Here is a 24,957-nt window from a genome sequence, read left to right as displayed (position 1 = left end):
CGAGGGCCAGACCCAGTGCCAAAAGGGGTTTAACGGGCCACAGTAGAATACATTGAAGATGGTTGAAGAACGCCCTCAGTGGCGCCCTACTGGGCGAACATTGGCTTTGGAGCAGGCATGGAGGGGACCTTCTAGGCCCTTAGGAGGAGACAACGACATGGTAGCTGTGTCAGATGGGGAGCATGAACCTGAGGGATTGGAGGGATTAACTGTGGCTACGAGTGGTAGGAGGGAAGGGGTGAGTTCTGCAGGACCCAAGGAAACTTGTGGAGAGGCTGTGCTTGCGACAAAAGATGATAGCAGTATGGGCACGGGTAGAGTGGACATGGGCTGGAAGGCCACGATGGAGGAGCTTTGTGCATCCAGCTTTACAGTGGATAAAATGTTTAATGAATTTTTCAAACGTCTTGCAGAGGAGAATGGCGGTTGTAGCTTGATGGTGCCACCATCTAGCCCCACTGACAAAGAAAACTTGGTGATAGAACAGCCTACAGTTTTAAAACCTAATAGGATGATTACTAGGTCCATGGGACCCACGCCCCCCCCCCCCCCTCACGCCGAGTTTATAATGATCGTACTATTTTGGAATTTTAGAGGGTTGGGGAATAAGCCGTCTATTCGGCGTTTGAAGGTAGTGATAATGTCTGATAAGGTGGATTTGGTAGCGATTGTGGAGCCTAAAATTCCTTTTACGAAGGCCACACGGATTATGAGACAAATTGGGATGGATGAGGTGTGCTCGAATGGGGTGGAAAATGGTGAGCGGCTTTGGGTTTTCTGGAAAAAATATTTGCAGGTTAATGTGGTCCAAGGGCAAGAGCAAACAATCACATTGGAATGTACGCTTTTAAACTCCTCTAAAATATTGTTATCCTTTTTGTACATGGCCATTGCTTGGTGGGGGACAGTAGGCGTTTGTGGGATGGGCTGCTGGAGATTGCAGCTGCTAGCAACCTCCCCTGGGCGGTGGGGGTGATTTTAACGTGATTCTGAATCCCAATGAGAAGGTTGGGGGAAGACCGGCATGTGCCATCTCTCTGGAGGATTTTGGGAACTTTGTGAATGCAGCTGGCCTTTTTGATGGGGGATTTCAAGGTAACGCCTTCACTTGGTCCAATAACCAAGATGGAGGAGGTAAAATTTTGGCTCGGTTAGACAGATTTTTATTTAATGGTGTGTGGGCTAACACTTTTGCTGTGTCTAAGGTTTCTCATCTAAAACAGACATGCTCAGATCATGCTCCTATTCAGCTTGTGTGTGAAACCCAGGTGGCGCATAGGTACTCAAGCTTAAGGTTTCAACAGATGTGGCTCTCCCACCCGGGCTTTATGGATTTGGTCGATGTCGGTCTATGGTTCCCCTCTTTACACTCTTTTTGCAAAGCTCAAAAACCTGAGAGCTCAGCTCAGGTTGTGGAATAGATCGGTGTTTGGCAATATACACCAAAATGTGTGTAATGCGGAGGACAGGGTGTGCAGGGCGGAGGTGCTATTTGATCAGGACCCTTCCAACACTAACGGAGGGGAGCTGAGTGAAGCAAGAAAGGCTCTTAATGAGGTCCTTCTGCAGGAGATCTGTTGGCGTCAGAAATCTAGGGTGCGATGGCTTCAAGAAGGGGAAAGAAACACTAAATTCTTTCACACCATGGTCAATGTGTGAAAAAAGAAAGCAACGCCTCTCTAAAATTAAAAATGGTTTGGGAGATTGGGTCACTAATGAAGAGGACATTGCTAATGAAGTGGTCAGATTCTTTTCTGATATTTTCACTTCTCAGAGCAGCCATCAGGACGACAGTTTGCTATATGATATACCCTCTTTAATCTTTGATGAGGATAACAGGTTCCTTCTGGAGACCCCTTCCCTGGAAGAGGTTAAGAAGGTAGTTTTTGGGGGCTTTCTGCAGATAGCGCCCCAGGCCCTGATGGTTTCACAAGGTACTTTTTTATGGCCTGCTGGGAGATTATTGGCAACGATGTTTGGGAGGCTGTGAAGGATTTTTTTGCAGGGGGTTTCCTTCCAAGAGGTTACACTTCTGCAAACTTGGTCCTGATCCCCAAGAAGGACAACCCAGAGGTAATGTCTGACTTTCACCCGATTAGCCTGTGTAATTTTTCTTACAAGATTATTGCTAAAATTATTTCTCTAAGACTGGCGTGCTTACTCCCCTCTATTATATCGGAGGAACAAGGTGCTTTCATTCAGGGAAGGAATATCCACGACAATGTAGCCTTGGTATAAGAGGTCGTTCAGGACCTTAACAGGGACACTCGCGGTGGTAATGTGGTGCTTAAATTGGATATGGCAAAGGCGTATGACTGGTTAAAGTGGGGCTTTTTGACCCAAGTCCTGAGGAAGTTTGGCTTTGCGGAGGAATGGATTAAATTAATCATGAAAACGGTGGAGAACTGCTGGTTCTCAATGATCCTTGATAATGGTCCTTCTTGGTTCTTCAATTCTACTAGGGGAGTCGGACAAGGGGACCCTTTGTCGCCCGCGCTGTTTATCATTGCGGAGAAGGTCTTAAGCAGGGGGTTAAGAACATTGTTTGTAGAAGGCAAAGCAAAATTTGTTCAACTCCCATGGGGATGCCTGGGAATCGCTCATAGCTTGTTTGCTGATGACACTATTATTTTCTCGAAGGGGCTGAAATCGTCCTTAAAATAAATAATGGGCTTCCTTGCGAGGTACGAGGAGTGCTCGGGGCAGTTGGTCAACAAGGATAAGAGCTATTTTGTTATGAGGGAGAAAATGGCGGAGCGCATCTCTAGAAAGAAGCTCCCCATACTCTATCTGGGTTCTCCCTTATACATAGGACGGCTTCGTGTCAGCTTCTTTGGTGCTTTCCTTGCTAAAGTGCATCAAAGGGTTGCGGGGTGGAAAGGAAAATTATTGTCTGCAGGTGGGAGGTTAATTCTTCTCAAGCATGTGCTCTCCTCGATGCCAATAAACCTCATGTCTACGCTGGACATACCCAAGACGGTGATAAAATGCTTCAACAGTATTTGTTCAAATTTCTTATGGGGTACCTCGGAGTGGGGGAAGCGGCACCATTGGGTAGGGTGGGAGAAGGTCTGCAAACCGATCGAGGAGGGAGGTTTGGGGATTCGTCTGTTGGAAGAGATGGGCCTAGCTTTACGCCTTAAGGGTCTATGGAGGATTTGGTCTGTGGACTCGCTTTAGAGTACTTTCTTTAAAGCAAAACCTTTTAAGAATGAGCATTTCACGCTGGCAGGGGGGAGGAGGATAGGAACGCTTTCATGGAGGAGAGCACTTCTACCCAAAGAAGTTTTTATTGCAAAATCAAGGTGGCTGATTGGAAGAGGAGATATTAATTTTTGGTTTGATAACTGGTCAGGATGGGGCTCCCTGGTTGACTTTGTGGATGGGGCAGCCCACCTGGATCTTAACATCACCATGAAGGAGGTTCTTAACATGGCAGGGGAGTGGAACTACGAGATTCTAGCGATGATTGATTCTAGCCCCGTCAGAGATAGCGTAACTGCAGGCACTTTTGCCCTTTAGATAGGGATGATTGCTTGGTGTGGACCCCGGAGAGAGATGGACAGTTGACTACAAGGTCAGTGTGGAATGAGATTAGATCACCCTCCCCCAAGATTCATTTCGCCAAATGGTGTTGGAACCGTTCGATTCCCACCAAAATTGGCTTTTTCACTTGGCAGGTGCTATGTGGGGGGGTCCCTAATGATGATGACATTATGAAAATGGGTATCCCGCTAGCGTCGAAATGCGTGTGTTGTGGACAGCCGAGAAGGGAATCGACGTATCACTGCTTGATTGCAGGTGGGACAGCCTGGAAGGTGTGGGGTTTTTTCTCCTCTTTGTGTGATGTGGAGATGGTGCCAGGGAAAGGGGTGAGAAACAGAATTTTACACTGGCACAGACATGCTAATGTCGCTAAGCTTGGAGGCAGGGTTATTGGCTTACTTCCCTCTTTCATTATTTGGGAACTTTGGAAAGAACGCAATAACCGCAGACATGGTGAGCGAGCTCGCCCGGCCAGCCGCATTATTGAGGTAATTAAACTCTGGATCAAGGAGATTCCCTTTGCATCCAACTTTAAAAACCCTCCTTCTTTCAAAGATTCTCTGCTTCTTCAATTTTTTGACATCACACACCCCCTATTTTACACAAGCATCCTTTCCCAGTCTACTGGTGCCCCCCCTTCTCCTAAGTTATGCTTAATGGGGATAGGGCTTGTAAGGGAAATCCAGGTGTAGGGGGGGTGGGGGTATTATTAGAAATAGGGAGGGGGAGGTTATTGCAGCATTTGCCAAATTTTATGGGCCGAGTACTAATTCCTTGGCTGAAATCCGGGCATTTAGAGATGGTTTGATCTTGTGCGCTAAGTTGGGCTTCATGGATTTTCATGTTAAATCCGACTCGGCTGTAACAGTCGTAAATACCACAAGAAGAAAGTGTGGGTTCTGGGAAGGATGGTACTGGTTCTAGGATATTGTAAGCCTGATTGATTCTCTTAGACCAATGATCTCTTTTATTTATCGTGAGGGGAATAGAGCAGCTGATTTCCCGGCGACTTTAGCTTGCACCACGGCAATGGATTAGGAGTTTTATGGTAACTTGAACATTCCACAGGGTCTATGTCGAATTGCTACGGAGGAAGAACTTGGCTTCCCTGTTCTGAGAAAGTAGGGGTTCATGTCTTTTGGGGTGTGTGCGCAAGGGGTGTGCCCCCGTGTTGAGGTCTTGAGAGAAAGTTGTAATTTCTTGCGTTGGGGTAAGGCGGGAATGTCCCCCCCCTTGTATTCTTTATTCTTTGATTTGGTTAGTAATAAAATTCTAGGGGCCGTCCCGAGTCCCAGATAAGTTCGGGGTAAAAAAAACAAAAAAACAAAAAAACTGTACAATGGATTTCGAATCTGAGTTAACATAACACCTTGCATGCCCCAACTCAGCACATAACTAGGCATCAAGTAGGGCTCTCATTTCAGCCACCGAATTAGAACAAACCCAATAAAATTTGGAGAATGTTACGATCAACCCGCCATTCTGGTCTCGAATGATCCCTCTGCTTCCACTAACACCCGGGTTCCCTTTACTTGCACCATCTACATTTAATTTTACCAAATTAAACGAGGGGCACCAGTAGATTGGAAAAGGCAAGCGATTGACCTAGTTCGGTGGGTAGTCCTACTTTTTGGCCTAAAGCTGCAGAGCAGACTCAACACTGTCTGTTTAAGGACCACCAGAAAACCCGTAACAATACCATAGAGAGGGGCAAAGGTAGCATCTAGAGAGCACCTTGTTTACCAAGTTGCAATTGCAGAGTCCCTAGCTGATCCATCCAAGCAAGCGGAGGCTCAAAAGGTTTACTAGAGCAAGGTTGCTTTTAGGTAGGGAGGTGACTACTGCGCATTCGCGTCAAGGAGGAGATCCTGAACCACAGCTCTAAATCCGACGCATATGTCTCCGTATAGGATGAACATAAGGCAGAGGCCATACTCTTTCTAGTTGAAGGTAGACCTAAAGCTTTAAGCCAGCGCTACAACCCAAAGAGATGCATCCATCCATACAAAGAATCAATCGAAAGAAGCAAGTACACAGAGGTTGAAGCTTCGAACAAAGCGGGGGACAAACTTGAAGAACCTCCAAAACCAACTCATCCTTCATTGTCAAAATTTTTGAGAATATAGACGGATAGGGCTCCCTAATCCAAGAGTTGACCTTCTCAATTATTGAGGAGGCTGTGTGAATGCCCTCTCCATGTATGTGATTATATCTTTCTTTCCAAAGTTCCCAAACAATGAAGGTTGGTAAGATCCCTCTGATAAACTTACAAATTCCATTAATGGCTGCCAGACTTTGCCAAAAACGCATGCGACCCCTAACCTCCTGAGTGGGGATACATTCAACCTCCAAAATTCTACTAAAAAAATCCCAAACCCTAGAGATTGTACCTCTAACAACCAACGCACAGGTGGTGGTTTCCCTCCAAGGAATCCAGCAACAAAGGCATTTAGAGACCAAGGAAATACCAAGATTCATCAGCACCTCATCCGTCGGTATTTTCCCATTAAGGATTTGCTAAGAAAAGAAATCAATCTTGGTAGGCACAGAAGAATTTCAAAATCTACTTAGCGTAGGTAGAAGTTGGCGAGTGGGATTGCATTTCATGCCAAGCAGATTTAATAGAGAATTTGCCATCCGAATCTGAAATTCTTACTAATGGAAATTGAAGTTTTACTGTTTAGGATCTGTTCTCGAACCATTTTATCATCTATAAGATTTAACGCAGCCTGCTCCCAAGAGCCATCAACCCCATGCACATCTTTAACACGGGTATACAAATTAACATTGAAGGCTCCATCCACAAAACATGCTTTGATACATAAACCTGTCCTTCCTTTGATGAGATTTTAGGTACAAATACAATGACTTGATTACACGATTAGAGATACTCTACCTTCTTTCTCTTTCAATAAAATTTTACAAGTCAACTAACATGAAAACAAATCATGTGATTAGACCGGGCTAGACACTGCTTTGTTCCAACAACTTCAGGTTTATAACTGGCAAGTCAGCCCTTCTTTGTGTATTTACTGACATCCATTCCTTCCTATTGGACAGTAGGGAATCTTTTCTCTTATTGGACAATAGAGAATCCGCTCTCCATTGATCACATGTCATATATCACCAACCTCACCAACCTCACCAATCTCACCAACATTCCTTAACTGTGCATGGCTCATTTATCACATGTGATATCACATGTGATATCTCTCAAGAGATATAGTTGGTAATCCTCCATATCACATGTGATATGAATCCAGCCTTGGATGGCAACCTCATCCCCACCATTGATCACCTTCACCTTCCATTTATTGTAAGGGTCTATATATTCCCCATTGTACACTAATTATCAATCAAGGAAATACAATTCAAATTCAACTAAACAAATATGGTATCATGAGCCAAATGCTTCATTGAGGACCCAAAGATATTCGATCTCTCCTCCACCCCTAAAATTCATTTCTTACTTCCTCCATGGGTGATTCCACCACCTCCCCTCTCACTTCATCTTCTAGTCTTCATGGCTCCCACCATGTTCTCTCCCTCAAGCTCACTTCTCGCAACTATGTGTATTGGAAGACTCAAGTTTTGCCCTTCCTCAAAGGGCACCGCTATTATGGCTATGTTAATGGCACTAAACCATGTCCTTCTGAATCTGATCTTGCAGAGACTTGAATAGAACAAGATGCAGCAATCATGAGTATACTGATTTCCTCTCTCTCTAAAGAAGCCCTCCCTCTTGCGGTTTGCTGTGAAACAAGCAAAGGTCTATGGGATGCCCTCCATAATGCCTACAGTTTAGCCTCCACCACACGCCTCTTGTCTCTCAATGTGGCATTGCAGAACCTTTATAAAAAACCTGATGAAACTATCACCCAATTTCTTCAACATGCCAAGGCACTATCTGATGAACTTGCCGCAGTAGGCAAACCTTTACCCCTGGCCGACTTCAACATTCACATGTTTAGAGCTCTACGCTCAGATTTTCAAGTCATGGTTCCCACACTCATGGGGCGTATTGATCCCATTCCCTATGCGGAATTGATGAGCCTTCTTCTTAGTCATGAACATCTACAGGCTTCTCGGCAAGCCATTATTGATCCGACTGCCACTGCTTCGGCCAACATAGCTCACCAAAGCCGAGGCCACCACCCCTCATTTGCTGGCCGTGGTAACCCACGGGGACGTGGTCGTGGTGGTGTTGGTGGTTGTGGTCCCCCCACAGGGCCAAGTGGTTTTGGCAGGTCCAATGCTTTCACCCACAGTCCATGCACAATTTGCAGCCGCACCAATCACCAAGCTGACACATGTTATTACAAGAATCAGAATCAATGCCAGAATTCCAAACCCCTACTACCCACCCCAACCCATAACCAATCATACAACCGCCCGAATCATTTACCTACCATTTATTACCCCCCTCCATCCACTCAACCACCCACCCCTCACGTCCACTATACCACTCCATCTTTTACCCCAACCAATAACCCATCTCTTCCTCCTCACTGGATAGCCGACACAAGGACTAGTCATCATGCAACACCGGATCTCCAGGCATTCTCTTCCTATTAGCCTTACAAAGGTAACAATGAACTCATGGTTGGCAATGGTAAATCCCTTCCCATCTCACATATTGGTCAGTCCTTTATTTCATACCCCTCTCAATCTCTAACCTTATCAAATGTATTACATGTCCCAACTCTCACAAACTCATTACTTTCAGTTCAAAAATTCGCCCGTGATAATGTTGTATTTTTTGAATTTCATGCATCTTATTTCTGTGTGAAGGATCAGATGTCCAAGTGCATTCTTCTTTCGGGGCCGAGTAACAATGGTCTCTACTCTATATCGCCTTCTACATTGTCGTCTCCTTCTACTAGTTTTGTTGTTCAATCCTCCTACGCCCTTTGGCATCATCGTTTGGGTCATCCACATGATCGGGTTCTACGCCTTATTATGCGTGACACTAAGCTTCCAAAGTCTCCACATTTGTGCCCAGCCTGCCAAATGGGCAAGTCCTGTCGTCTTCCTTTACAGGAAACTCATTCTAGAAGCACTTCTCCTTTACAATTAATTTTCAGTGATGTATGGGGTCCATCCCCCACACTCTCTACTTTAGGCCATTGTTATTTTATGTTATTTGTGGACGATTATAGTAAGTTTGTTTGGTTTTTTCCCTTACAGGCAAAATCGGACATTTTCTCAATTTTTAAAAAATTTCAAGTACTTGTGGAACGTCAATTTTCATGCAAAATAAAATCAGTCCAAACCGATTGGGGAGGTGAGTATCGTCCCCTTACCCCCTTCTTTGCCTCTCTTGGCATTCAACACCCGCTCTCTTGCCCTCACACCCATGAGCAACAAGGTTCGGTCGAGCGCCGCAACCGCCACATTGCTGAAACAGGCCTCACCTTGCTTGCTCACAGTTCTGTTCCACAAGGATATTGGGATTATGCCTTTGACACTGCTATCTACCTCGTTAATAGGATGCCCTCTTCTGTTACTAATGATAAGTCCCCACTTGAGATACTATTCCATCGTCCTCCGGACTACTCTTTTCTAAAGACATTTGGTTGTCTATGTTTCCCATTCCTCCACCCATATAACAATCACAAAATGGATTTTCGGTCCACTTCATGTGTTTTCTTGGGCTATAGCCCATCTCATTTTGGCTATCGATGCTTGAACATTGAGACTCATAAGATTTACATTGACCGCCATGTGCGCTTTGACGAGAATGTTTTTCTGTTTCGCAATCCCCAACCCCAATGCCCTCCTCACAACTCTCCATCATCCAACACCCCATGGGTCTCTTACCCCCCGCCCCATTACCACCACTGGCCGACCCTCCCATCCCTATCCCTGAAAATCCAAACCCACCTAACCCCCCATCTGCTACCTCCACAGCCCCACCATTAACACCCACCACCGGTTCCAACTTCCCAACCCCACCCGCGGCTCCAACTCTAACCCCAACACCTACTCCACCCACTAGTCCCCCTCGTCGAACCTGTCTGTTAACCGACCTCTATGCCCTCACCGAACCCCAACCCTCCTCACTTCAGGCCAGTTTATCACCCTCTACCCTAACTAAACCCACCACCTACACCTAGGCCAACCGTGACCCAAACTGGCGCTCTGCCATGTCCGAGGAATTTGATGCATTACTACGTAATAACACTTGGTCTCTTGTTGCCCGTACTGCTAACATGAATTTGATTGGTTGTAAGTGGATATACAGGATTAAGAGGAAAGCGGATGGCTCTCTTGAGCGTTACAAGGCGCGATTGGTCGCTGTTTGAGTTTAAAAATTATACCGCAAGCGTACGGGTCAATCGTAGCTACGGGTCAAACACGAGGAGATATACGCCACTCTATTTAACTAACTTAAAAGTAATGCAAAGTGAACCAAATTAAAGTGTTAAATTAAACTAATTAAATTAATAAAAATTAATGCATCCTCACTCATAAACATCTAACAAAATTAAGGGATTAAATTGGCGTCCTAACACATGAGCATCTAACCTATCAGACTAACGTAAATTGAAAGGAATAAAAATGCAGCCGCATATAATAACCACATAAAAAGGAATAAAGGAATAAAAGTGCATCCACAAATCACAACCATATAAAAAAAATAAAAGAAATAGAGGGAGAAGAAGAAGAAGCTAGAGAGAGATAGAGGAGAGGGAGAATGAGATTAAGGGTTTAGAGAATGAGATACCTTGATGGGCTTGAATACTTGAATAAACTCACCATGGTTTCCTCTTCTAAATCTCCATGTCTTGTCATCAACATAGGAACTTAGACTAGGAAGCTTTAAACTAAAACTATTACAACCATTAAACTAGACTTATGAAATCAAAAATAAGAACTTGAAATCAAAACTAGGAAAAGAAGAGAAAATTTCACTAAGTGAATGAAGTAAAAATTACACTAAAAAACTGAATTAAAATTGAACTAGAAATTAACTAAAAACTAAACTAAAAAAACTAACTTCTTACAACCCAAAGGGCAAGGGGTATTTATAGGGGGAAGAGAGGAGAAGAGAAAAGAGGGAAGTGTAGGAGAAATATTCCCTAAGAAAAGAGAATATTCTCTTCTCCTTCCTCCTTTACATTGCCTTGAATCCTAAGAAAAAGAAAAAAAATTAGAAAAAAGAAGAAGAGAAGATTGCTTACATAGACCTTCTATTTCTAGAAAAGTAAACTTCAATTCTAACAAGTGTTTCCTTTTCTTTGTAGATATCTTCTCCATGCAATAAAATCAAAGCATCTTTGATTTTTCAACCTTCCATAGATGAGAAAATATCTTTCAAAATAAATCTATCCCAAGTAGAATTCCAGAAGTGCCCTTGAGAAGTTGGAGGAGAGAGAGAGTAAGGGTGATGACTAGGATTCCTTCAAGAATAAATAAAATACCCATTCTGTCCTTCAGAAAATATGGAACATGGGGTGCTTATATAGGCCTCACCATTGTGTTCCTTGCGAAAAATCACCCAAAATAGACCCAAGTTTCGTCCAATTTGGAGTTCGGGAGCCCAAGATATATCAAGTTGAAGTTGGACTGTCCAGAGCCCTCCAAATGGAATCTTTCGGGTACAGGAAATATAACTTCTGGTTATTGCGTTAAGGCTCCTGGAATCTGAACTTTTGCTTCCCTTTATCCCCGGCCGATTATCAATAAATACAAATAAACCCTTGCGGACCATTTTTGGCTTCCCGTTACGGAAACGGCCGTAACTTCTTCGTTTCAACTCGAATCAAGTGCCGTTTGAACCGTTCCGAAGCTGACTTGATGGGCTACGTATCCAAGCCATTAACACCTCTAAGCAGCTTAAAAACATTTTCTTAGCATCATCTCCTCCATTTTCCCAAGAATTCACCTAAAACCTGAAAAGCACAAGAAAGCACCGAGTAACTCTGTCCAATGTGGTAAAATGTATGCTTTATGCCCTAAGATTTCACACATAAATGTGCTCATCAGCCGCCAAGGGTTTTCATCAACAACATGGGGTTGATTATGATGAGACATTCAGTCCTGTCATCAAACCCACAACCATTCGGACTGTTCTTTCCCTTGCCATTTCCAATGGATGGTCTGTTCGCCAACTGGACATCAAAAATGCCTTCCTTCATGGCATCCTTGATGAAGAAGTATATATGACACAACCACAGGGATTTGAAGACCAGTCTCGGCCTAATCATGTCTGTCAACTTCATAAGTCCTTATATGGACTTAAGCAAGCTCCACGAGCCTAGTTTCAACGGTTATCTCAGTTCTTGGTCTCCTCCGGCTTCACCCCATCTCAGACAGACACTTCTTTATTCATCTACAAACGGGGGTTGATGACCACTTATGTCCTTGTTTATGTGGACGACATCTTGGTCATCGGCAATGACACTTCGCATGTGACTAATCTGATGGGAGGCCTCGCCTCTGAATTCTCCATCACCGATCTAGGCCGCCAAAGTTTCTTTTTGGGTGTTGAAGCTATATATACCAAAACTGGTGTTATTCTCTCTCAAACCAGATACATCAAGGATCTTCTCCAAAAGGCTGGGATGAATGATTGCAAACCCGTTCTCACTCCCATGGCCACCTTAGTCAAAGCATCCGCCACAGGGGGTGTCTTGTTCAGTGATCCCAAGAAATACAGGTCCGTTGTCAAAGCGTTGCAATACGCTACTTTGACCCGTCCGAATATTACATATTCCGTGAATCGTGCCTGTCAGTACATGCATGCTCCAACTGATGACCACTGGTCCTTGGTCAAGCGCATATTACGGTATCTTCAACACACCAAGCACTATGGGCTCTCTATTAGCCGCTCCAGCTCACAAGACCTTCAGGCTTTCACTGATGCTGATTGGGCTGGTGATGATACTGATCGTAAGTCCACAGGTGGGTATGCCATTTATATGGACCCAAACCTCATTTCATGGACCTCCAAGAAGCAAAAGACCGTGGCCCGTTCATCCACTGAATCGGAATACAAGGCCTTGGCCGATGCTTGTGCCGAACTCACATGGTTACAATCCCTATTCAGGGAACTGGGGATTCCCCTCACTCAGCCACCAGTGCTATGGTGCGACAACATTGGAGCCACATATCTGTCCGTAAATCCGGTATTTCATGCGCGTACAAAACATGTTAAAATTGACTTTCACTTTGTTCGTGACAAGGTCGTGAAAAGGGAACTTCAAGTACACTTCATCTCAACCGCTGATCAGGTCGTAGATATTATGACCAAAGGCCTCAGCTCAAACCGGTTTGCATTTCTTCCTGACAAGCTGAAGATTCGACCCATTGAACCTCCACCTTGAGGGGGTGTATTAGACAATAAATAATCTTTTCTTCTATTGGACAATAGAGAATCCACTCTCCATTGATCACATGTCATATATCACCAATCTCAACAACGTCACCAACATTCCATAACTGTGCATGGCTCATTTATCACATGTGATATCACATGCGATATCTCTCAAGAGATATAGTTGGTAATCCTCCATATCACATGTGATATGAATCCAGCCTTGTATGGCAACCTCATCCCCACCATTGATCACCTTCACTTTCCATTTATTGTGAGGGTCTATATATACCCCATTATACACTAAATATCAATCAAGGAAATACAATTCAAATTCAACTAAACTGATACTTCCATATTCTCACATCCTGAAAAATAACTGTCGTAGCATGAACACCCAAATTAATGGCCAAAGGTTCTATCGGATAAAGCGTCGATCAAGAAATCTGAATCACATCACAGTTAGAATTTAGCAAAGTAACCTTTTGGTATAGGCAAAGACAAATTGCCTCCAAAATGAATTCAGAAAAGTCCTTAGGATGGGCACACACACGCACAAACAAATATTTTTTTTGGTCTCCTAGAACTAGATAATAGGGCGTAAAAAAAAAAAGAAAAAAAAAGGAAAATTTCACGGACACTCCCTATAAGTATATCATCTATCACCGACCATCACCTGCGTTAGCTCCAGCTCCAGCTCTGGCGACCATCAACTCTAATTCTGGCCCAACGTACACTTATTGTTCTGTCTACAACAGGTGTTTGAGTGCAGCGAACAACAGAAGAAGGATTGAAGATGAAGTTCAGACTAAAACAGGTGTTCAAAGAGTTCGAAGGGCATTGGAGAAAGAAAGGAGAAGAGGATCTGGATTCTGGAGTTCACTTTTTTCTCGTGAAGGACTCATGAAGAGGATCTGCTTTGAGACATAAACCTGTTTCACTTTTTTTCACCCCCATAATATTCTCTCTCTGTTCCGGCCTCCCTTTGACGTCTTCATAAACCACCGTGAGATGGACACGAAGCGCGACGTCGCTGCCTTGCTTTACGATCGTTTCGTCCACCTAAAGCTTCATCCCTTCTTGGACTACAAGAGCATGAAGCCAGGTGACGAACTGGAGGAGGTCATTGAAACTGCTATGAAGGACTGTAAGGTTGGGGTGGCCATCTTCTCTCCAAATTACTGCAATTCTGAAAACTGTCTCCATGAATTGGCCCCCTAGAGATTAGAATTTTTTGGATGTAGATGAAACGAATGGGACAGATTGATGGAGGAAAACATACAGGTGTGGATGTTCTTCTTTCTTCCGTCTTCAGAGCATGGAAATAGGTCAATAATGGATTCGATTGCAGGTGGAGGAGTTCTCTGTTCTTGCTTCTTCCGCCTTCAGTCCACGAAAACGATGAAGAGAGAATGGTTTGTATTTGGGATTTAACCCTTAAGGGTATAATGGGAAGTTCATCCTGTGGCTGGTAAGGGTTAATTTCACCATTATAAAAGAGTTTACAGTGACTTAACTGCACAGAACTAACGGAGTGGACTACATCGAAATAAACTCATAAAGTAAGGGGATGTCTGTGATATTTTGTGATATGTTTGGGTGTCGGTGATATACGATATACTTAATTATAGGGGGTGTCCGTGAAATTTTCCCAAAAAAAAATTCAAAAGAAGTGACTAAGGTTCTGTATGGCAATGTTCTAAAAAACCGATTCTAGTGTTTTTCCTGTTTTTTTTTTGAGAACATAAATGGGAAACTGTATGGTATGTCCGGTTTGATTTTTTGTTTTTTAAAACGAGTCGGACACTTGACACACTTTTGGGCCTATTTGAGAAAACACCGATTTGGTGTTTTTCACCTTTTAGACGTGTTTCTGTGAAAAGGCGGAGAAACGGTGGGGGGGGGGGGGGGCATAAGTGGATATTGTTACTAAAACATAACAACACTCCTCCAAGGCTAACCCCTTCATACACGATTGAAGGTAAACTCTCACAAGAGCAGCGGCCACAATGCAAGAACCATAGATTGCAACTCAACTCTCTCTCTCTCTCTCTGTCATACATCTTCTCTGAACTGGAGACTTTTTGTTTGCAAACCCCCTTTAGAGGAATCGAGGAAGAAGCAGCAAGCCTTCTTTGGTGGTTGAAATCTTTTTCCCTCTCTCATGCATCTTCTATGAAATAAATGCACTGAATCACAAGTTTTGCTCTTCAGAGTATCAAGAGATCATCAATGAGTTTTCCAGTTCCTCATAATCTTTGGGACATTTCTCGGGATCATTTTAATTTCTTAGGACTCAAATCAAACCAAGTTGCTATTCTGAAATCATCTTGACACACTATTGTAGATCTAACCCAATTAATTTGGTACCCAAACCTAATACTCTAACCCTTATTGTAAAAGGTTTTGTTTCCCACCTAGTGTATTGAAAGGAAACATCTAGTGGAACTCTCTCAAGTGTTGAGGAATAGACGTAGACTCTTAGAGTCGAACCACTACAAATCGCCCATCTCTTGTGATTGCTTTTATTATCTTAATTTTTAATTGTGCGATTTATTTATAAAAATGACACTATCCACTAGATACAACCTATTCAACCCCTCCCATCTAGGTTGTTTAAAAAAGTTGACTACTTACCTGCATAAATCAAAAGAATCAAATGTGTATGCAGTAGTAAGGATAATGGTGTATGGAGGCATTGCCACCCCTACTTGAAAATGATTGGGTCACCCCCCAACATTTGTGGATTTTAGACACATATCTTAAGACAATCTGGTGTTATTATTAGAGAAATTTTTTCAGCCTTTGGGCGTGTTTTGTCCTTGTCTTCCCTAAATAAAAGAACTGTAGAAGGGTTCAAAACCGATTGAAAGAAACAAGGTGGACGGCAGCAAAAACTACCTAGTCTCCAGTTGGCTATTTGCAAGACTTATTTGGACAATATTAAGATTGCTCCAGAGTCCAGTTGCATCGTTATTTTTGTCTAAATAATTCTATTACCACAGGGGTGGGCACCGGGCTTGCAGGGTGGGGTGGGTCAGGGGGTAAGGAGGGGGGTTGGGTGGACGCGCAGAGAGGAAGAGGGAGAGGGTGAGCCGGAGCCGGAGCCAGCAAGGAAGGAAGGGGAGAGGGAGAGCCGAGGCGGTGGGGAAGACACTGTGCAGTGGCAGTAGATCATGGGTGATACAACAATAACAGAACATTTCATCAAAAAAATAAAAACAATAGCAGAAACAAACAACTGAGATCCCATTACATCCCAATGGTGTGTAAATTATTTTCAATGGACAACATCGTTGTCTGGTTGTGTGACCCTTGCACCAGTGTGGGAGCCAATGAGAGTGCAAGCAGGGGCATCAACATGGATGGGATTTTTTATTTCATGTAGGCACGGAAGTAATTTCACACACTCCTTCCGTGCAACGGAAGATCATGAATTTGAGACTTTCTGTTTGGCTCTTTTTCCGGTCTCTCAAACAATCGGTCTACCGTTTGACCGGTTAACCGTGAATGAATAATGTGCGATGGAGAGCACAGGTATGCCAAAGTCTATACGACTCAATGTAGAAGAAGATTTCACTTCTGACTTCTATCAAGAGATGTGGATTCCCCCCTTGCCTCGATTTCTCCAAGGACTTTAAATTAAAGACCGAAATGCAATACACGAAGAACAGGGTAATCGTAGAACAAATGATAGAGATGAAACAAGAAATCAAGAATTTCTATTGATCTCAATGTTGGTATACATGAAGGACATACCACTGACATAAGAAATCAAAAGAAGGACTCGACAGAGAAGATGACCACGATGGTCAGGGAGAAGAATACACTAAAAAAAATAAAATGTAGTAGAAAATAAAAAATAAGTAAAATTGTAGGTTTGTTGATTGATCGAGAGATCCATTCCTCTTCCACAATTCTCCCTTTTATACTTGTGAGGATGGAGCCTCCTATTGGGTGTTTCTTAACTGCAATGTCCCTAACAGTAATGGAACCGTTTGAATATAATCATGTTCCCTTTGAAGTGGCTCCCACTTTGGAGGTGGTGTTCATGTTGGGCGCTTCACGGTTATAACCGATCGGGCTCCACGTGTTAAACCCATGCCCAAAACTCTGTTTAAAGCCATGTCTAATTTGAACTTTGTGTGTAGAACCGGTGGCGGAATACACTAGAGACTTGTGGGCGATGATACTCAAGCCATCACACAAGATTGTCAACCGTGACATGGGGAAAGTCGTCGAAGAAATATGCTTCGACAAAGACAGGGGGAAGTTTGTCGATAAAAGAGTATTCTTGGCATACCCTTCACAGGCGGACCAAGGCCCATACCTGTTCCCTCTACCACTTTGGGATGACTGGTGGTAAGCCACTAACCATGAATTGCCTAGCTCAACCATGCATTGAAATCATCACATCCGATTCATGTAACTCACTGACAAAGTCCATATGCGTGAGGGGAGCTGCCATTGCTTACTGTACATATTAGGTATGAATAGTAATCTTCAACATAAATAAAATTACATTAATTGACTTTGGACCCAACTTAACCCTAATCAAGACCTATCCCATTTGATGCTAAACTAGGCAGGGGGTATTAAGGTCATTCTGCCTTAAGTAGTGAATAACACATAAACCTAGATGGGTTGATAGCAGGGTTAATGTGAATTAATGCTGTGAATAGTGTAGGCATACAAACCAAACAAGTCCTAACCCTTTGGGACCTAAGGACTTTATGCCCAACCAAACAAGCCCTAGGGTCGTAAGACTCTCTCTCTCTCTCTCTCTCTCTCTCTCATTTGCAAACTCAAAGAAAGGAGAAAATAGAGAGAGATCGTGGGAGCGAGGGAGAAGAAGGAAGAAGAAGAAAGGAAGAGTAGAGCTCAGGCCTAAGCCCCAAGCTCAGCTCTTGCCTTGGTAAGTACTTCCTCCATCTCTCTGTCTCTCGTTATTTTTCTATTTCTAGACCTAGGGTCTGAATCGGTTGAGCATGCCTTGAATGCTCTACCTACCAAATGGGGAAGCCATTGATGGCTGACTTTAATTCCTTGCTAATGGAGGTACTAACTTCACATTAAACCCATCTTTTCCCCCTCTCTATCTCTCTAATGGAATAATGGGGTTTTACCACATTCATGTGGTTCACCAACCCATGAAGCAAACCATCAATAAGTAGTTAAATATTGTCATGAAGTGATGGGTTAGACCATTGTGAACCCTATGTCCATCCCCATGTTCCTCCCTCCCCGTGTATTGATGGACAAACCCATCAAAATTCTAGGGATTCATAAATCATTAAAGGGTTGGCACACTAAACCTCTGACTTGAGGTGATCCTCATAGCTGGGAAACTTCATAGGACCCTGGGTATGTCCCCTTTAAGCCACAAACCCTTGGATTTAAAACCAATCCCACATTAGGGAAGACAGTAAGACCAGTAGGAACCAAAAACAAGGGAGCGGCAGGAACCATCTGGGTTGTTCCTGCTGGTGGAACCTAGGCCTCCATGCCGATGGGCTTCTGCCTATGACTGGTAGAAGGATTGGCAGTAACCCCTGGGCACCTTCCCCACCCAGTGGGACTTCTTGTTCCTGTCGGTGGCCCTGTTTTAGCATTTTGGAATACCTTTGTGGGGCCCTCTCTTGTGGACTTGAACACTAACTTAACCATACATTGTACACCTATTCTAGGCTTCCTAACTCTACACGGGGACATTCTAGAACGTGGGATAAGGAATTTGGGATTTGATCGCTAGTTCGAGAACCAAGGTGAGTTAGGCAATCGACTTGGTATATGGAATGTTTATAACATGAAGCTTTGTATGCCATTCATGCATTTTTATTTAATATTATGGTAAATTACACGGAGATCCCCTGAGGTTTGTTTTAAATACATGAACACCCCCTATGTTTCCAAAACCTATAGTCTAACCCATTTGACTAACGGTGTTAACGGAAAAATGTAAATTACCGTTTTAACCTTTCATTAAAAAAGAAAAAAAATGTAAATTACTAAATTACCCATTTCCCTTTAGCCAAAAGCAAACCCTTTCTCCCTAAAATCAACCCCTAGTCGGTTCATCTTCTCCAACCCCACCTAACTTACTGCAACTTCACGTTTCCAAGCTCGACCGATCTTCATTCTTGCAGCTCCATAGCGCAAATTCTTACAATCTCATCGTTTTCAACCGATATTGGTTCCTGCAACTCAACTGACCATATCTACGACTCAACCGAGCTACATAGTTTCGTATCTGCGACTCAATCGAGCTCCATAGTAAGTATGTTGAGGAAGCCGACCCCTTCTCTCTAAGAGAGTCAGAATAGCAGCCAAAGGCATTGATTTGTGCCTAGGCGCGTAGGAAAACGTAGAGTTTTTCGTCCCATTTTGAACTTTGGTTCTTGAATTTTAAACAATAATGCTCATTCCTCATTGGAAAAAAACCGGAAACGCTCATTTGATTTTCAAACCTTAGCTTTGCAACTCATGGTCCAAAGTTTTTCAAGTTCAGGTACTGTTACTTCCAACCATCGATTGACTATTCTGGTTGCAAATTTATACTCTGATTTGTTAAGTTTAAGTCCTTAGACTAGTCTATAGTTATTGGAGAACAAACCCTGCTATTATAAACTCCATTATTCCCAGATTTCTAGAACCAGCAGTACCCTATTTTTAATTCCTATTTCATTATTCCCAGATTTCTAGAATCAGCGGTACCCATCGATTGTCCATTCTGGTTGCAAATTTTATACTCTGATTTGTTAAGTTTAAGTCCTTAGACTAATCCACAGTTATTGGAGAATAAACCCTGCTATTATAAACTCCATTATTCCCAGATTTCTAGAACCAGCGGTATCCTATATTTAGTTCCTCTTTCAGTTTAAAAGAATAGTAACCTTAGGCTGAACCCTTGATCTGACTAGGTCCATCTTTTGGGGATTTCAAGGGCTGACCAGCATGAATTCAGGAAGAAGAGAGAAAGCAACATGCAGGCTATGGCAGAAGCAGAGAAGTAAAAGAGTGAAACCCAAGCCTTAAAATCTCGCCCCCATTTGGGTCGTATGGTCGTCGTCAAGACGTAGAAACTTAAGTTGAATGGTTCACAGTTGCAGGTGGAATGGTATTACGTCGAGAGAAGAAGTGAAGCAAAGAGTGAAACCCAAGCCCTAACAATTCATCCCCAATTTGTTTTGAGGTCTTGGGCACTTTGGTAAGTTTACATCATGTTAAGGGTACTTTGGCCATTTAAAATTTTGGGAAATAAACCACGTCAGTAACACAGGGGGTGTTCGTGTATTTAAAGCAAAACTCAGGGGGTTGCCATGTAATTTTCCCTTAATATTATTATCCTTATGCATGGTGGGGAATTTATATTTGTTACCTTGCGATATTTACCATTTATGATTACTGTTGTGCGTATGTGAATGGTATGGGAATGGGATCCGGGTGTCAGTGGGTGTTGGACCTGGGATCCCCATATGGATAAATAAGACATTGCATGTAGAAATAGGCTTTGGAAATGGGATCCGAGTGTTGGTGGGTATTGGACTTGGGATCGTCGTACTCACTGTTGCATTAGAAATATCTGTTGCATTAGGTGGGAAACGGAATGATGACCAGCCGACCGGCTTTGGTTTTCACATTCCGTACTTCGTATGTGTATGTATAGGCTAGAGGGGACGAGAAGATAGCCGGCCGACCGTCTTTCGGTACTATGGACTTGACCTCTAGCATATGCACATGTGTACCTTACTCATGCAATAGATGCATACCAGTTAGGATAACCGTACACCCAATACTATGACCCTTACCGACAGGGGTTTAGGTGTCGGTCAAACCTAGGGGTGTCAATGGGCCGGTTCGGGCCGGTTTCAGTTCGGGCTTTTCGGTTTCGGTGTGATTTTTATAGAAATCGAAACTAAACCATTAAGAAATATTCGGTTTCGGTTTCGGTGCGGTTTGGTTTCGTGTCGGTTTCGGTTTATGATAACGGGTTGATATCGGTTTGGATTCGGTTTGGTACCAGTTTTATATAACTAGTAAGGTCCGGTTAGTGCTAATTTTTCTTCTCTTTCTCTTTTAAGTACATAAAATATTTCAAATATAATGCATCTTTGTATCCTATGTCCTATGGCCTATGGATACAATTGGTTGGGTAATCACTAACAAAGGATATGAGATAAAGTGAGAAACTATCACAACACATTTAGGGGACAATGGGGCATTAGGCATTTACTGATTTACTCATTTATCGGGTTAGGTCGGTTCGGTTTGGGTTCGGGCTACCGATGCACCGTCGGGCTAGCCCAAACCAAACCAAACCGTTTGCCTTTCTGGATCCACAAATCGAACCGAACCATTAAGAGTTTGGTCCGGTGTGGTCCTGGTTGGTTCGGGCCGGTTTCATCGGTTCGGGTTGGGTATTGACACCCCTAGTCAAACCCATGGGTCTCGAACTTTAGTCAGGGTACAACCCATTGGAAAGTTCGGGCGCCGACTATCTTTCGGGTCGAATGCCAGGATGGGATTTGATAAGGGGGTGTGCGTACATACTCTTGGTGGAGTCCGGTACAGTAGGCTCCCAATGCAACTCGGGTTTGTCATCGCCAGGATACCATCCGTTTATGGTACCGACACCGGGGATGCTACCTAGGGTGTTGCAATAGTACTATACCTGACTTAGTCTATATTGTTAGGAGGATAAAATAAAGCAGAACATCATCATGCATTCATGTAGCATGATTGTAAACTGTATATGATGTGCGGTTTACCGTGGTGGTATGGGATGCCTTGGTCTCTGTTTATCATGTATAATTTGCATTCAACATCGTCAATATTTATCTATGCTTGTTTGTGTGGCTTAGCTGCTCATTGAGCTCAGTGGAACTCACTCCCCGAGGAAACAATCTTTTAGCTGATGTAGGTACCTTTGATCCAAGTGGTGCGGAGTACGAGACTCCCGATGTTGGTTATGATTATTGGTAGACTTCGGAGCTCAAGGAGCATGGACTGGAGTGCTATTGTGAGATGTGTTCCTCTGGGGGACAGTGATTCATGGCCGAGTGGCCACCTCTTTTGATACACTTTTTCATGCTTGATATTCGACACAATAGTGTACTCTTTTGACTTCCTTTCATGAGAGATGTATTGTATAAACTTTATAAATACATAGGTCCTGATAGGAAAGGAAATGTTTTTTTTTTTTTTTTGGGAGGGAAAAGATTGTATAGGATATTGAATACAGTTAGGATATATGTCACAATGTGGTTTCCGCAAACTCTGATGATATTATTTTGATTATTATATTTCTTTCATGATCTATTATCTGTCGTTGTGAATGTGTTAGTCTTTTGATTGTGCATCAGTAATCCTGATGGAAAGTAGAGCGTGTATGTATGCTCTAGTTACGCATTCATGTGGTACAGGGATGGGGGCGTAACACCACGACCTTCCCTCGTGGAAGATCCATCTTTCTGACTGATCCTTTCACGACTTAAAATGGATCGGTCTATCATTACCGATCAATCGGTAATTTTAGGATGTAAACACTTTCTACACCAAAAATATTCTCTTAAATAAAGGTTTATGAGGAACCAAGTGAATAGCATTTTTGGTTTAAACTTAGGAAGAAGGAAATTGCCAATTGGGTTGGTTTCGACTAAGAAAGGCATGGAAGAAAAGAATCCTCTCCATAAACGTTGACGCGCACCAGAACAACAAATGCATGGGTGCTAAAGCCCTTTTATATAGGATGGTCATAGATCTACTTTTCTTGCAGGCTCGAAAACCAGCTTGGGCATAGGCTCCACGCAACCAGGCAGTGGTGTCCTTTTTCCTTTTTCAGTTTAAAAGAAGACATTAATTAAAGAAAAAGAAAAAGTAAGTGTTCACAGAAAGTTACTCCTCAATCTGATCTCCTATGGCATCCTACACTTTTCAGTCATGTGTACAAGAGATATAAGGATCCCCTTAGATAGACCACTTGTCAGATTTGTTGATCTTTCTAAGTATGTCTTGTTTAATGAGGGCGACGAACCATCAAAATTATGATCTATTTAATTGATGGACTTCAAATTGTTGGCCCAGCCTTGCTATTATGGTAACCAAGCCACGGAATCTGGTGATTGAAAATCAAATGCTGATGAACAAATTACTTTCCAATGATTTTTTTGACGATCAAATTCTACAATGGCTCCGTTTGGTTGCAAGGGAAATTAAAAAGGAAGTGTTTCAATTGCAAACCTTAGAAGGAAACGTTTATAACCATTGCTTCACATGATTACGTCATTAACTCTGAATTATTTCATATTTAATTATTATATTCCACTTTATTTTGCATCCAAATCCCTTGGATTTGAAAAGTAAAATAAAAAATATGTATTTAAAAATATTACTTAATATTAAGACATTGAAAAAGTTTATACAATCATTAAGTATTAATTATAATAAATTTCTTCTTAGATTTGAAATTTTTCTATTTTCTATCCTTTATTTTTCTTGCAACCAAACAAAGCCAATAGGTTTTTCCTGATTTCACATTATATAGAGGCTTTACCTGCCCTGACCTTAGGATCCCTTAAAGATATGAAAACTGATTTATTAGCTCATCTCCAACCTCTTTTTTCTTTTCAAAAAAAAATTCATTTTTGGAAAATTTTCACGTACCACCCCTGAGGTATTACGCAAATATAAACATACTCCCAGTTTTGAAAAATTCTACCCTCAAGGTTCACAAAAGTTAACACATGCTCTCATGGACTAACAACATTAAAAACAAGAGATGAACTGACAAAAATACCCTTGTTAGAATAAAAAAATCGTGCAACTCATCTTCCCCAAATCGATTGTTAAAGATGAGTTGCAGGTATCCTTGTAGGGAACACCATGGAAGCTGAGATCTCTAAAGCCTTTGAAGAATTGGTCGCAGCCGTTGCACAACAATTCCCCATGAATCACAAAGAGGAATTATTTTGCTAGAGATTTCAATGGCTTTGACATCTGGTTTCTTCACTTCTTCCTAAGGAACAGTAACGGTAAGCACTCCCTTCTTCCATGGCAACCTTCTTTATCAAGCTCACACACAGATTCGACTTCCACCAAGCCCTAAACCTAAATGATGGGCCTGGACTATCCAAGGTCACTGGTAGTCCCTGAATCCTTGATCACCTAACATTGATGGTCGTTTGGATATTTTCTTCCTTATGAAAACCTGGATCCAGATTCATGGATTACCGTCGGCTTACCGAACAGAGAGGATCAGATCCATGCTTGCGGCTAGAACTGGTAAACCGATTGAGTGCTTTATCTGCAACGAGCAACAATTTGTTCGCGTTCACATCTGGATTGATGTGAGAAACCCTTTATGCAAAGGGGCAACCCTGCAACTCGAATTCGCACTTTGGTTGTTGGAGTAAAAAAATTAAAATGCAAAATCAAAGATGAAACGTGCAGACGTAGCAGGAGAAGAAGGGTGTGCTCGGTGAATCTCGCAAACCGCCTCGGCCCGTTCGTATGGAATAAAAACACAAGATTTGAAAGGGGATCAAGAGGGAGAGAAAATCCAATCTAAGGCTGTTGGAATCTAAGCACAACCTCAAGAAATCTTTGCTTTTGACTATGTTCATAGTTAACGTTGTATGTTTTCTCTTGATTGAAGTTGGCGTCGTTTATACTGTGAGATGACAGGATTCTTCTTTTGTTTTGATCTCTTCTTCCATGGTGTTCCCTACAAAGATACCTACAACTCGCCTTCCCCAATCGATTTGGGGAAGATGAGTTGCAGGTTTTTTTTTTTTTTTCTTACAAGGTTATTTTTGTCGGTTCATCCCTTGTTTTTAAGGTTGTTGGTCATAACGAACAGAATGGGAGCATATGTTAACTTTTGTGAACCTCAGGGTGATACACAAAATTTTCCAAAACTTGGGGGTGTGTTTATACTTACGTGATACCTCAGGGGTGGTACGTGAAAATTTCCCTTTTTTTTTTTTTTCGTTTTCATTTCCCTTGTACCTCAAAGAATCAGAGTCATTCACTACAAGTTCAAATCACTTAAAAAAGGGCCAGGGCAGTCCGGTTTTAAAGACTATATATGTTAT

The 24,957-nt window shown here is 42.6% G+C and overlaps 1 long non-coding RNA gene across 1 annotated transcript; it reads left to right on the top strand.

Annotated features, from left to right (window-relative positions):
* Positions 1-6,385: 6,385 nt before the first annotated feature.
* On the top strand, positions 6,386-23,931 carry LOC122669517. Its single transcript, XR_006334033.1, has 3 exons — positions 6,386-6,399; positions 13,967-13,970; positions 23,840-23,931. It is a non-coding gene; the product is annotated as an uncharacterized LOC122669517 (long non-coding RNA).
* The last annotated feature ends 1,026 nt before the right edge of the window (positions 23,932-24,957 follow it).

The sequence above is a fragment of the Telopea speciosissima genome, chromosome 7 (genome assembly GCF_018873765.1).
Source record: "Telopea speciosissima isolate NSW1024214 ecotype Mountain lineage chromosome 7, Tspe_v1, whole genome shotgun sequence".
In the NCBI taxonomy this organism is placed as follows: domain Eukaryota; kingdom Viridiplantae; phylum Streptophyta; class Magnoliopsida; order Proteales; family Proteaceae; genus Telopea; species Telopea speciosissima.
Note: the sequence above shows the minus strand (reverse complement) of the source record. Positions and strands in the feature narration are given on the sequence as shown.